Here is a 12,797-nt window from a genome sequence, read left to right on the forward strand (position 1 = left end):
TCTCTCTCTTCAGGTTTTCCTTAATGAAGGTGTTCTTCTTCTTCCTCAGAAATCTTTCATATTACCTACCCTCTTTCTCATATAATAAACCTTCTTTCACTGATCTCAGACCTCATCCAAACTTCTGCTGATGATAGGCAGACCATTGTCCACGGAGTATGAGAACTCACAGGAGGTCATTATACAATACAGAATCCACCGACAATACTATACAATCCATCTACCATACCACTCAATCCCGTATAAAACACGATGTATTGCGGCAATGATGAAAAGGACATTTATATGTAACCAAAAATCTCGTTGATAAGCATTGATTCCGCCATATATGGACTATGTGCCGCGAATTTGGTAGTTCTGGATTTTAGGAAGATTATCAGGAACCATATAAAAAGCATAGAGACAAGTGGCTCAGGACTTAGAAACATTAACCATTGAGAGAGAGAGAGAGAGAGAGAGAGAGAGAGAGAGACTGCGAACATGTTAATTACAATGTTGATGGACAGAAGGCACAGAGGTGATTTCATTGATATGTACAAGTTGGTGGGAAGGTAGAGAAGTTTCCCCAAACAATTACAACTTCCAACTCTTAAAGAAAAAAGAAAAAAAAAAAAAGAAAGAAAGAAAGAGAAAAGTCAATAAATTTATTTTTTCCCAACCCTCGAGTGTGCCTAACACATGAGGATCATCTCCCTCTCGTGTATGGGATCGATGTAAAAAGAAAGAAAAAAAATTACCGAATTTATTTTCAATGTATAGGGGATAGAAGTTTTATCAGTTGTATAAAGGTGTAGTGAACATAGAGAGAGATGCCAGGAATACGTATTTTACCTAGAAGGTAGGAAGGAGTGGAATGAATCCCTCAATGATATTCCCACTCTAGAAAGATTGTTGACTTCTAATACAGTAATTTTATATCACAGGTATGCCAAACATTGCTCAAGAGATCAAAGATGGTACTTTTTTAAGACCATTTCGGCCTTTCTACAAGCAAATTAGTTCTTTCATACCAAATAATGAAACAAATCGTCACCTAAACCTAGACAGCCACAAATATCCATGTGAAAGTATGATTCGAAACCACAGTCTCTAGGACTGGCAGCAAATATGCTCTACTCACCTGGCCAACTAGGAAGACGAAGGTGATTTATGAATTTAAATTCATCAACAAATGTTGATGAATTTAAGACACTGGATGAAGTAGATGCAAGTTTTACTCATTTCTCTCTTCATTTCGTTTGTATTTGCATTCTTATTGAAGTCGTACATGAAATCCTGTGCACGTGTTCTGATCACATATGCAATTTCTAAGCTGCTATTTAGTTCATACGACGTTTTTATTTTTCACATTAATAGTAGCGTAACAAAAGAGCTTTGTTGGGTTCTTAATATAAAACTGACATCGTATTTCCAGTATACCGATTAAAGTGATAATAGTAGTGCAGATGATGGATGGTAATATGAATAGATTTTTTTTTCTTCTGTTTTGTAACCTCTCACATGAATCTTCTGCCACATAATATTTTCATTATTTTTTAATTTTAACAAAGCTTGAATATTTTACAAGAATGCATTGTAATGTGTCATTTATTAACATCCAACCTTACAACGAAAATCAGAATTGAGCTGATCAGTAATCCAATCTTATCATTTGATACATTGCTCTGTAAACTGATCTATTTGTTCTTCTGTAATTTCAATCCATTAGGTTAATTAAAAGTGAGAGAAACGCATCTGCGCAGGTCTTAAGTCATTCTTATATATATATATATATATATATATATATATATATATATATATATATATATATATATATATATATATATATATATATATATACACACATATATATACATATGTGATGCATCATATCGTAAGCATTTCTATTGCAGCAAATCTTACTTTTAATATCTGAATAATAATAGAAACTAAATGTTATGAATAATGTCCAATACAGCAATACTACTGTTGTATAGTTATTTCTGCGTTTGGGCTTTAGCAGTTAAAGATCAGGTAGGCATTCTGGATTTCAATTTTATAATAATAATCATAATAATATATGGTGCTAAAGAGTCTTCCTGAAGAACTCCAGTGGAAATAGGAAATCTCTCAGTCATCTCTTCATTAATCATTATTATTGCATGGTAATTCTGGTATTGCTGTGATTATTTTCAAGAATATGCCATAACAGAGCATTTTGAACATCCTTTGTCTATTGATTGAATCGAAGGCTTTTGAGAAATTTAAGATTCAAGGAAGGTTTTTTTAACTCTTGTTCCTTCTAGCAACTAAGGCAGTGGAAGTGTTCCACAATGCTTCTATTTTCCAAGAAACTCGATTGGCTTGAACAGAAGAGGTGTTATATGTGGTTCAGTTCGGTTTAGAAGCATCCTATTACAGATTTTCAGAGTGGGATGTAGGGTGATTCCTCTGTAATTTCCTGGGTTGTATAGATTGCGTTTTTTTTTTTTTTTTTTTTTTTTGTGGGGGGTGGGTATTATATATTGTTATTGTTATTGGGGTGGGTATTATATATTATGTATTGTTAGGCATTCTTTCTGTTGTGATGGAATGTTGGTTGTAGCTAGAGCTATATTGCAGATAGTTAATAGTTGTTTCCAGCTCTTTTCCTCCATATTTAATAGCCTCTGAAGTGACACGTCAGTTATGCATATATATGACTGATTAAAATGTTATTAAACCATGATATTGCATCTACAAGTGAAAGATAAAAAAGGAGTTTGCTATAGCACGAAAATTCGCGATAGGATGGCGGTCTGGAACCTCACGTATCGTATGACCAGGATATGACTGTATATTAAGTTAAGTCTAAAAAATTACCTTCGAAAGTATAGAAGTATACTTCTATATCCCCCCCCTCCCCCCTCCAGAGAAGAGTTGAGTATACTTTCCCCATGGTGACCTAGTCTGGCTTGGGAAAGAGCTTGCAATCATTTGTGTAGAAAGCGAATATGCTAACAACTCGGCAATCAGGAGGGTATACAAAGTAGTATAATAAAGAAAACGTTTTTTAATATCTCAGTCTTTATATTAATATGCAAACGATCTCTAAATAAATAAATATAAAATGAATAAAAATATCAAATGTATTTAAATATAAAATAAAATAAATAAATAAAGACAAAATAAAAAATAAAATAAAAATAAAATGAATAAATAATTAGCCAGCTATCTTAGATTGGCTACCAGTGGAGATTGAACTGGCCACTCAGTCTCCCAAAGCTTGATAGGATTCAAAGGCCTCGCCTGCTCCCTATAAGGGAATAAAAGGCATTAGCTGATTATTATTATTATTATTATTATTATTATTATTATTATTATTATTATTATTATTATTAAATAGAATAAAAGTAAAATGAAATAAATGAATAAAAAATAAAATGAAAAAAAAATGAAATAAAAAAATAAAATGAATAAATAAAATAATAAAACGAGCTTTGATTGATATTATTTCAAACACGCTTAAATGTCCTTGTTATAACTGAAAACAGTAAAGCTCTTTTTTTTTTCCATGAGAGAACTCATAGTTTCATTTGCCGTAAATGGAAGGAGAAAGATAAAGAAAGAAAGAAAGATATATTTATCACGTGTGCACTACACGTGATAAATATAACCTTGACCTCACGCTTTTTCCTACCACATCCTTACTCATTTTATTGACTCATTTATTGACCTAGAGTTCTTCCCCATTCTATCAGTTGCGAAACATCCTGTTATTAATTGTTATAAATTATTATATCAGCTCGTGGCTTGAAATCGTGGGGGTGCTGCAACTTTCGAAATATACATACACTCTGTAAGTACAACGTATACGTGTTTGGATAAAATATTAAAATTATGGTAAAAATTTAAAAAAAAATTAAACGTGAAAAAATATTGTTTATTATCGATAAAATTATACAGTTGGTATAATTCAAAATTACTTTAAAATAAAATCCATTATCATAACCCCAAAAATGTTCTAAAATAAAATCTATAACAAATGTTATGTCTTTAATTGTAATGTCCAAATATTTAAAGAGACGGAGTAAACACGACGATAAGCATTACGAACACTCTACTACTGGCGCAAACTGCATTTAAACAATAGTGGAACTGCGCGACGGACAGTGCCGCATTACGCTAATAGCTCGCATCTCACTATGATGTGCATATGCTTGCGCGCATAGGAATATGACACTGTGGTAAACACAGTGCTGCTAGCGTCCTTCGCTCTCCTAAGATGGATTTTTATTATTTTTGATACAAAATAAGAGAATTGTACAAATTGTTGATGATAAAATTAAATATTACAAGGAAATATAAATAAATTAATAAATATATTTATGTATCGAGAAAAATTGGGGGGGTGCTGCAGTTCCGTAGTGCCTATGCACGAGCCGCCCCTGATATCTGCTTTTCTGATTCTATCTCTCAAATTTTGAAGACCACACTTCTTCAGTCTGTATTCAAATACAAAGTTCCACAAGTCCGATATTTTGATTAGTCTAACAAACTGCTGAGTTAGTCGATCTTTGGCGGAAAGTCATTTATTTAATTGTTGTTTTTTTCTCAGTAAAACGGACGTATAATTCACCATTTCAGACAGTGATACAAATTAGTGTTAGGAATACGAGTTATAGACTATATGAATACCAAGTCTTCATATAGGCTATAACAAGGTACCAGTTACCTCCCGATTTCCAAAAGTCTGGACTCAGGGAGTTCTGTCCATTCCTTTTCGTGGAGAAAAAAACATTACATAACTTATTTTAATTTTTTAAATCTAATTTATTTAAATTTTAATTTTAAGTTTTTTTTATTTTAATTTATGCAAAACAGAATTCGGTTAATCCTTTTAAAATGTTTCTTCGTCTAAACGGTGGGGGGGGGGAGGTACTTTCAGTTATCATGAGAAACTTTTCAACTGAAGGGTGGGGAAGTTTGAGTTCATTTGTCCACAATTGTTCTCCACAGTTCCGTCTGTATCGACGATGCTATTCCCTTGAAGAGACTTGGATTTGAATCCTGTTTAGAACGGAAAATGCGAGCTTCTCAACTGAAAGTGGGCTAGCCAGTCCTATATGCCAGTGGACGAGATTTTCCTCCGGGCAAAATAAACATACCAGCTGGAGAACACACAGCAGATATAATAATAATACAATAAAAGGTGTTAGCGGAGTTTGTTTTATTTTCTTATTTTTACAATAATATTAAACTTTGTTAAAATAATCGTTTATGTTAATTATCTTTCTTTTCCTTTCAGACCTTTTCTCACATTCTACGTATTCGGAGTCATGAAAAGGCAAACGAAAGTAAGTTCTAATTTTATCATTAAAAAATGTCATGGCGGTGAGTGAGCTAAAGTACAGAATAATAAATAAAGGAAGCCAAAGTAAATCCCTATTAACTAAACAGTAAATAAATTAAATAAAACCATATTAGGTATTGTAAATTATCGAATTAAACCAGTAAATACTGAATCCCACCACAAGTGAAATTTTTCCTTTACTGCAATTTATATGAAAGTTTTTTTTAGTAAATTCTGTGGAATGAAAAAAAAAAAAAAATCTTTCAAGATAAAACTTAGATTAAAGCATAAACTGCTTTTCCCTGGAATGCCATCGAAACCCTATATTTGCTGTGACAAGGAATGAGACTAGTAAAAAGAATGATATTGCTTATTATTTAAATTAAGGGGATATTAAATCCCACATTGTTTTAAAACCGAATAAGAAACTCACAGATCGGAATCAAAGAGTTTGTTGCCGAATATGGTAAACTATAAAAGTATCGGCGACTACTAGCGTAAGCTAAAGCACGTAGTACAAAGTACGTAGTACAAACTAGGGCAACTCGTAGCAAAGGTGGGTAAAGCTCTGGTCACTATTCTTAGTATTTTCCATAATGCAAAACCCATCTCCTAGGAGATGTATGATGCTATACATTATGGTGGAAAGTCACTACCCAGACCGGTTTTTGGTTTTAAAAGAATGTGGGATTTAATATCTCCTTAATTTAAATAATGTTTACATCGCCGAAATGAAACCTATTGGCTCTTTATATTTAAGTAGTGATATTGCTGTTTATCAGCTTCAGTGAAATGAACTTTAGCAGACATTCAGTTCATCATATATTATTATTATTATTATTATCATTATTATTATTGTTTTTGTTATTCCAAGGGGGGCACCCCCGTTTAGTGCTAAGACTCATTGTGGAAGAGTCAAATTATCAACAGAATATCTATCCTACCTCTCCTTGAATTAACAAAGTACTCACAACTGATTCAAGCAACCATTCATTCACCACTCTAGTCCTCAAGCCCTTGCTAACCATACTCTTACCCAACTTCCAGGAATGACCATTTGTTCTGCCTTTTTAGTCAAGTGCTGAAACATTTCCCCTAAATCAGTCTTATAAAACCTTTACGTAACTTAATTGTTTCTATCATATCCCCCTCCATTCACCTATCAACCAACTTTTGTAATCCACAAACCCTCAATCTATTCTCGTAGGGTTCTACAAACCACTCACCATCTTAGTCACTTGCTCCTGGATGCTCTCCACAAATTCCAAATCCTCAAGAAACTCAGGTGATCAGACGTGAAAAGAGTGGGTCCTTCGATAACCAAGCAATCCCTGTGACCCTGTCTACTTTGGCAATGTGCCCTATAAACTCCAACTCTCTATCTAAATCTGCTACCCCCCCCCCCTGACTTCATTTCTTGGAGTACATTTCCCTCAATGTTGTACACAGATTCTAATCTTTGTAACCCAAAATGCATAATTTTACGCTTTTCCACATTAAATTGACATCATTATGTTCTCCCCATACTGTTAGCCTATTTAAATCATCCTGCAAGCGCTCTGGATCATCTTGATTAACTATTACTCTTCCCAACTTTTGCATAATGACACTTCAAATTATTTCCTATATCATTTATGTACAAATTAAACAGCAACGATCTAAGCACAGAGCCCTGTGGCACATCACTAGTCACCGGCCTTATCTTGGATTCTTCTCCTCCATATACTTCTTTTTTGGTATCTGTCCAACAATGACCCTTTTTTCCATATCACCAGTCTCCTATCAATCCCAATTCGTTGCAGTTTACGTAAGAGTTCCATGTGATATCCTGTCAAACGCGTTTACAAAATCCAGCGGTATCATCGTGTAGTTATTCCATTTCAACTCAGCTGTCACTCTATTATTAGAAGTTAGTAGATTACTAAGACATCACAGTCCCATCATAAAGCCATGCTGATTATCATTAGAGTATCATATTCTTATTCACCTATTCGGAAATTCTCATTTTGACCAACTTTTCCAGTTTTTTTTTTATCACGACTAAACATGTGTAACTCTGGCTCAGTTAACAATTTTTAGACCATAGCGAAAAGTAATATGGCTACAAACGTTTGTTTGCACTATCAATTTTCCAGTATTATCAGCTTTCCAGCCTGTGTAGCTCAGTGGATGCGGCGTTTGCACACCACGGCGCTTGGCCGAACGAAGGAAGACTTGGTTTCGAGTCTAGTCGGCGACTAGAGGAAATTTTTCTAAGCCTTTTTTCGACTGGTTCCCGAGTTATTCGATCTCTGGCACGGGCAAGTGGGTTTTTCCTCCCGGAAACTCGGGTTTTTCGTCCCGTAAACTCAAGAAAATCGACCGTAGAACCCAGATTATTTCAGACATTAAAAATATATTATGTTAGGGTTAGGGACCACGAGATGGCGGCACATTTGAGCCGTCTCTCTTCACTGTGTACCGCTTAATTAGTGATAGCCTTGGGCCATCTATCTCTGATTGGTACCAGTGGAGATTGAACTGCCCACTCAGTCTCCAAAAGTTAGATAGGGCTAAATGGCCTCGCCTACTCCCCGTATACGGGAATAAAAAGGCGTTAGCTGATTTTTTTTTTTTTTTTGATATTAGCTTTCCACCATTTGACTTAAGTCCATCGAAGATGGCAGTGGCATGAACTGCACGAATTACCTAAATTTACATTTATACTTGAAAACATGCAACTACTACCAATTGTTTTTAGTTACTATGGCCAATTTAGAATTTTCATATACAATAGTTTAATGTTCTTCGGTGTAATACGTGCTATAAAAATATTGCAGAACAGCGTCTAATATGAATAGAGGTAGTTCATCCATTTTCCAAAGATGAAAAGAGGATTACATTGTAAGATCAGTTTGTTTGTTTGTTTGGAATACTGCGCAATGGTACAGTCGTGAAGTTTGGGTAAGAAAAAAAAATCATATTATGTAATTCACTGCTACACAACAAACCCAGCGAAACTAACAGACAACCAAATTTAGAAGAAGAAAAAAAAAAAAAACTGATTAGCTCTCTAGATCTTAAAGAATATTTTTTTTTCTTGAATATATATGTAAATACCAATTTCATACGCAGAAAGTTATTAATATAGTTTCCGTTTCTCCAGTAGCATAATATGCAAATTTTCATGTGGCTCCTTTCTACAAACTAAACTGATCTGTTTGGTTAAAATAAATAAATAATTACTTTCCATATTTTGTATGTTAATGCAGCGGTATGTGTGACAATGTGTCGATAGTGATGCGGGGCGTATGATTCTTGGGTTGTGTATTATCATCATCTGTGTTTTGGTGCAAGTATGTTGTGATTTCTTTTAGGTCTTGTGCTTTGCAGAGAGCTGTGTTAATGTCTGTGTGGATTGCTAGTAGTGCAGTATCATCTGCGTATAGAAATATTTGACTTCTTATGGATATGTTATGAACATCGTTAATGTATATATTGAATAGAGTGGGTGATAATATGGCACCTTGAGGTAGTACACCGTGTTTTATTTGTATACTCCGACTGTGACATGTACTTATTTTTGTTACTTGTGTTCTGTTTGAGAGGAAGTTCTTGCAGTGTTCCTCTTATACCTATTGAGTATAGTTTGGTGAGTAGTGTGTCAAATGCTCTGGTTAGGTCCAGCAGTATAAGGACGGCGTACTTGTTTTTGTCGAGAGCTTTGTTTATTGTGTGGGCGATGTCTTCTAATAAAGTAATGGTGCTTTTTGTTTTTTGAAAACCGTATTGGTTTTGTGAGATGATGTTGTACTTCTGTAAATAGTTCTGTAGTCTGGTGTGGATAATTTTTTCTACGATTTTTGAGATGACTGGTAATGTAGCTATTGGTCTGTAGTTCTGAGTATCGTTTCTTTTGCCGTGTTTGTATATTGGCGTAATTACTGTTTTTAGTTATCGTTGAATAATGCCTGTGTCGAATATTATGTTCACGAGTTTCAAAAGTATTGGATTTATTTGTTCAAAGTGTGTTATAAGGTCTGTGAGTCTTATTTTGTCTATTCCTGGAGTGGTCTTTGGTTTTAGTTGTAGGATTGCTTCTTTCAGTTCCTGTTTTGTTACTGGTGGAAAATACATCGTTTGTTGTTGACTTTGTGTCGGTAGTTTTTTGTTGATCGTTGGTAGTTTGTCTTTTTTGAGTTGTGCGATGTTGTTTGCGAAGGCATGGTTGAATGAGTTTGCTAGTTCCTCTTGGTTTGTGTCCTGACCGAAGCTTTTTGCAATAAAATCCTGTGCTGAAGTTTTCTTTTTTCGAGTTACTAATTCATTGAGTGTAGCCCGTGTTTGCTTGATATTGCTGTTATATTCCATGAATTTTTGGAAGTAGTACCGTCTTTTTGCCCTACGAATTTTTGTTCTTAGTTGATTTCTTGTGTTTTTGTATAAGGTTTGTAAATGTGTGTTACTGGGTGACTTTTTAAGTTTTTTTCCATAGATTTTCTTTTACAGTAATAGTATTTAGTATGCCGTCATTTATCCATGGGTTGTTGTCTGTTTGTCGCCTCGTTTGTCTAGGTTTTGTTGCTTTTTTTTGTATATTTCTGTGAACTTTAGTTGAAAATTCTCGTATAATGTTACAGGATCATTTATTTTAAGTAGGGAATTCCAGTCTGTATTTTTTACTTGGTTATCGACAATGCTGTTTAGTATGATCGAGTTTTGTCGACTTTTGTGGTGGTGGGAGGGGGGGGGGTAGGAAACGTAATAAAACGAAGTTGAGACAAAGTAGTGATCGGCAATTTTGATGTTAATTACTGATGATGTATATGTATAGATGGGAGCCTATGCCAATATGATCAATGCATGATTTTGTTAGTGAGTTATTGAGTATTTCTTCTCTTGTTGGGGAGTTAATGGTAGGATTTATGTTGTACTGACTTATCTAGATATGTGTTAGTGATTGGAGAAGCGTGGTCAAGCGTGTTTATGTTAATGTCTCCTATTAGGAAGAGCCTGTGTGTTGTACGGGGTTCGATGCCGCTTAGCCATGTTTCTAACTCGTGAAGAAAACTGAGTGGATTTTATCTAGGGGTCTGTATATTGTGTTTATTGTGTATTTGATGCTATTGTGGCTATTTGTGATTTCCAAAATTAGTGTTTCCGCATGTTCGAAGTGATTGAGGTAATGTTCAATAATAATAATAATAATTTTTTTTATTGATTTCTAAAATATTTACACAATTACAATAATCGTCTTTAGTGACATTCCAGCTTGTAATTTTTACAAAATTCAGCACTAAGTGCTGCATATGTGATTCATTTTCTACATTGCATTTCAATTAAAATTTTGATAATACTCTTTTGCATATATATTTACAACACGTGTTCTTCTAATATTAGCAATGAAGATTACACTTTTGAAAAATGAATAATAATAATAATAATAATAATAATAATATAATACTGTCTGAGATAAATAACATACATATGATTATTACAGACATTTTTTACATGTTTACACATTATGTATAAAATAACAATTTTTCTATTTTCATCGTACAGAGTATTTACATATTTACAATTAATGCATATTACATTTGATGCTCTGTACATTACACTACGCAGTTTAAGGCACATTATTTCTTTTTAATGTTTTTTCTTTGGATACAAATTCATATAGTTTATATATATATATATATATCTGTATCTTCATTATTATAATACACCGTACTGACTGTTTGGTTACATAATTTGCAATCTTTGATTATGAGGATTACGTGTGGAGGAATGAGATGATTTAATCCCACCTACTTCGAAGCTTGGGTTAGCTTTTATGAAGAGAGTGAGATTAGCCTTCACTATTTATGTTGTTGTTACTATTTATGGATGGGATATAGGCATTGGATGCTGGTGATATTAACTTTGTTGGTATATTTTCCAGAGTTCGTGTTTTAATGTTCTGTAGTTGTCTAAGTGTTTTAAATTTCTTAGTAGGTTGTTGAGTAGCATGGGTATCTGATATGATCTCAACAAAGAACCATATGAGTTGTTGAAGGGTGTAGGGATGTAGAGAGTTGTTGTGGATCGTGTTATACGATATGTGTTTCTGTTGTTTCGATAGGTAATGTTGAAGTAATTCTTCAGTAATATTATGTAGTCTTTCAGATTTTCAATGCTCAGGATCTGTGTATCGCCATGTGCTGTCGGATATTGGCTATTGCGTATAAGATGTCCAAATCACTGTTGATACAATATTCCTATGTAATGTTTCTAATTTTGTTAGGTGGCTGTTTGGTGTGTTTGCATAGACTGTTATACCGTATCTGAGTAGGGATTCGCATAATAATAATAATGATTTTTATTATCATACAGATATTCCAGCATTTACATATACACAAAAGAAACGTATTATTACATTTTCTGTTCAGTACAAAGATTCAGTACACAATGTAGAATACATACATTTTTTTAAATTATAAATAAGCATAATTTATTTTCAATTATGTCCAAATCACTGTTGACACAATTTTCTTATGTAGTATTTCTAATTTTGTTAGGTGGCTGTTTAATGTGATCTCTCTCTCTCTCTCTCTCTCTCTCTCTCTATATATATATATATATATATATATAAAATCAAAAAAAAATCAGCTAACACCTTTTTGTTCCCGTATAGCGAGTAGGCGAGGCAGTTTTCAAGCTCTAACTTTTGGAGACTGAATGTTACGACGTAGGCTATATATATATATAGCCTAGGTCGTAACATCTGAATTAGGATATAAGATTAGTGAACCCAAAAGCAGTGAGGCTCAGGAACCAAAATGGAAGCATCGACTGGAGAATAAAATTCTTAAACTCAGAGCAGACGTGAGCAATTTGAAAAACCTTAAGGAAAAGAAGCTGAAAAACGCAAAAATCCGAAATAACCCCATAAAGAGATATAATACTGGAACACGACCTATTGATGAAGTATTAGAGGAAGTGAAGCCAAAAATAGTTGCAGTTGCAGCTAAAATAAGAAGATACAGTGCACGCATTGAACAGTACAAGCAAAATTCGATGTTTCGCGCAAATCAGCACCAGTTTTACAAGAAAATTGATTGCTGCAGGAATGATAATTTTAAAGAAAATATAAATATAAATTTTAGAAACAAAGAAAATACACTAAAGTTTTGGAAAAACCTATGGGACGACCCTAAGAGGCACAATAACAAGGCAAAATGGATTGAACAAATTACGAACAAATCTCAAGAACGAAAAATGGACCAACTGAAAATAACAACTGAAATGGTTCAAAAGCAAGCAAAAAAAATAAAAAATTGGTCAACACCTGGGAAGGATGAATTACATGGCTACTGGTTGAAATATCTAACAGGCTTACATGAAAGACTTGCTAACCAATTTTATGATGTTTTAGAAGGAAAATGCAAAGAAGAGTGACTCACAGCAGGGAAAACGTTTTTGATCATAAATTATAAAGAAAAAGGTCCAAACCCAGAAAACTTCCGAC

General features: G+C 33.7%; 1 protein-coding gene across 2 annotated transcripts in view; it reads right to left on the bottom strand.

The window, feature by feature from the left end:
* The window catches only part of LOC150102410 (trans-L-3-hydroxyproline dehydratase-like), a 106,880-nt gene that overhangs the window by 50,697 nt on the left and 43,386 nt on the right, over positions 1 to 12,797 (bottom strand). The window contains exon 2 of one of the 2 annotated variants that reach the window (XM_090399766.1): positions 3,208 to 3,274. The exons of the other annotated variant lie outside the window; for it this stretch is intronic. The gene's annotated coding sequence lies outside the window, so the exon portion shown is untranslated. The remainder of the gene's footprint in view (positions 1 to 3,207; positions 3,275 to 12,797) is intronic. 2 annotated transcript variants of the gene reach the window in all.

This window comes from Typopeltis vanoorti, chromosome 10 (assembly GCF_054136105.1).
Source record: "Typopeltis vanoorti isolate ZY-2024b chromosome 10, IOZ_Tvanoo_1.0, whole genome shotgun sequence".
In the NCBI taxonomy this organism is placed as follows: Eukaryota; Metazoa; Arthropoda; class Arachnida; order Uropygi; family Thelyphonidae; genus Typopeltis; species Typopeltis vanoorti.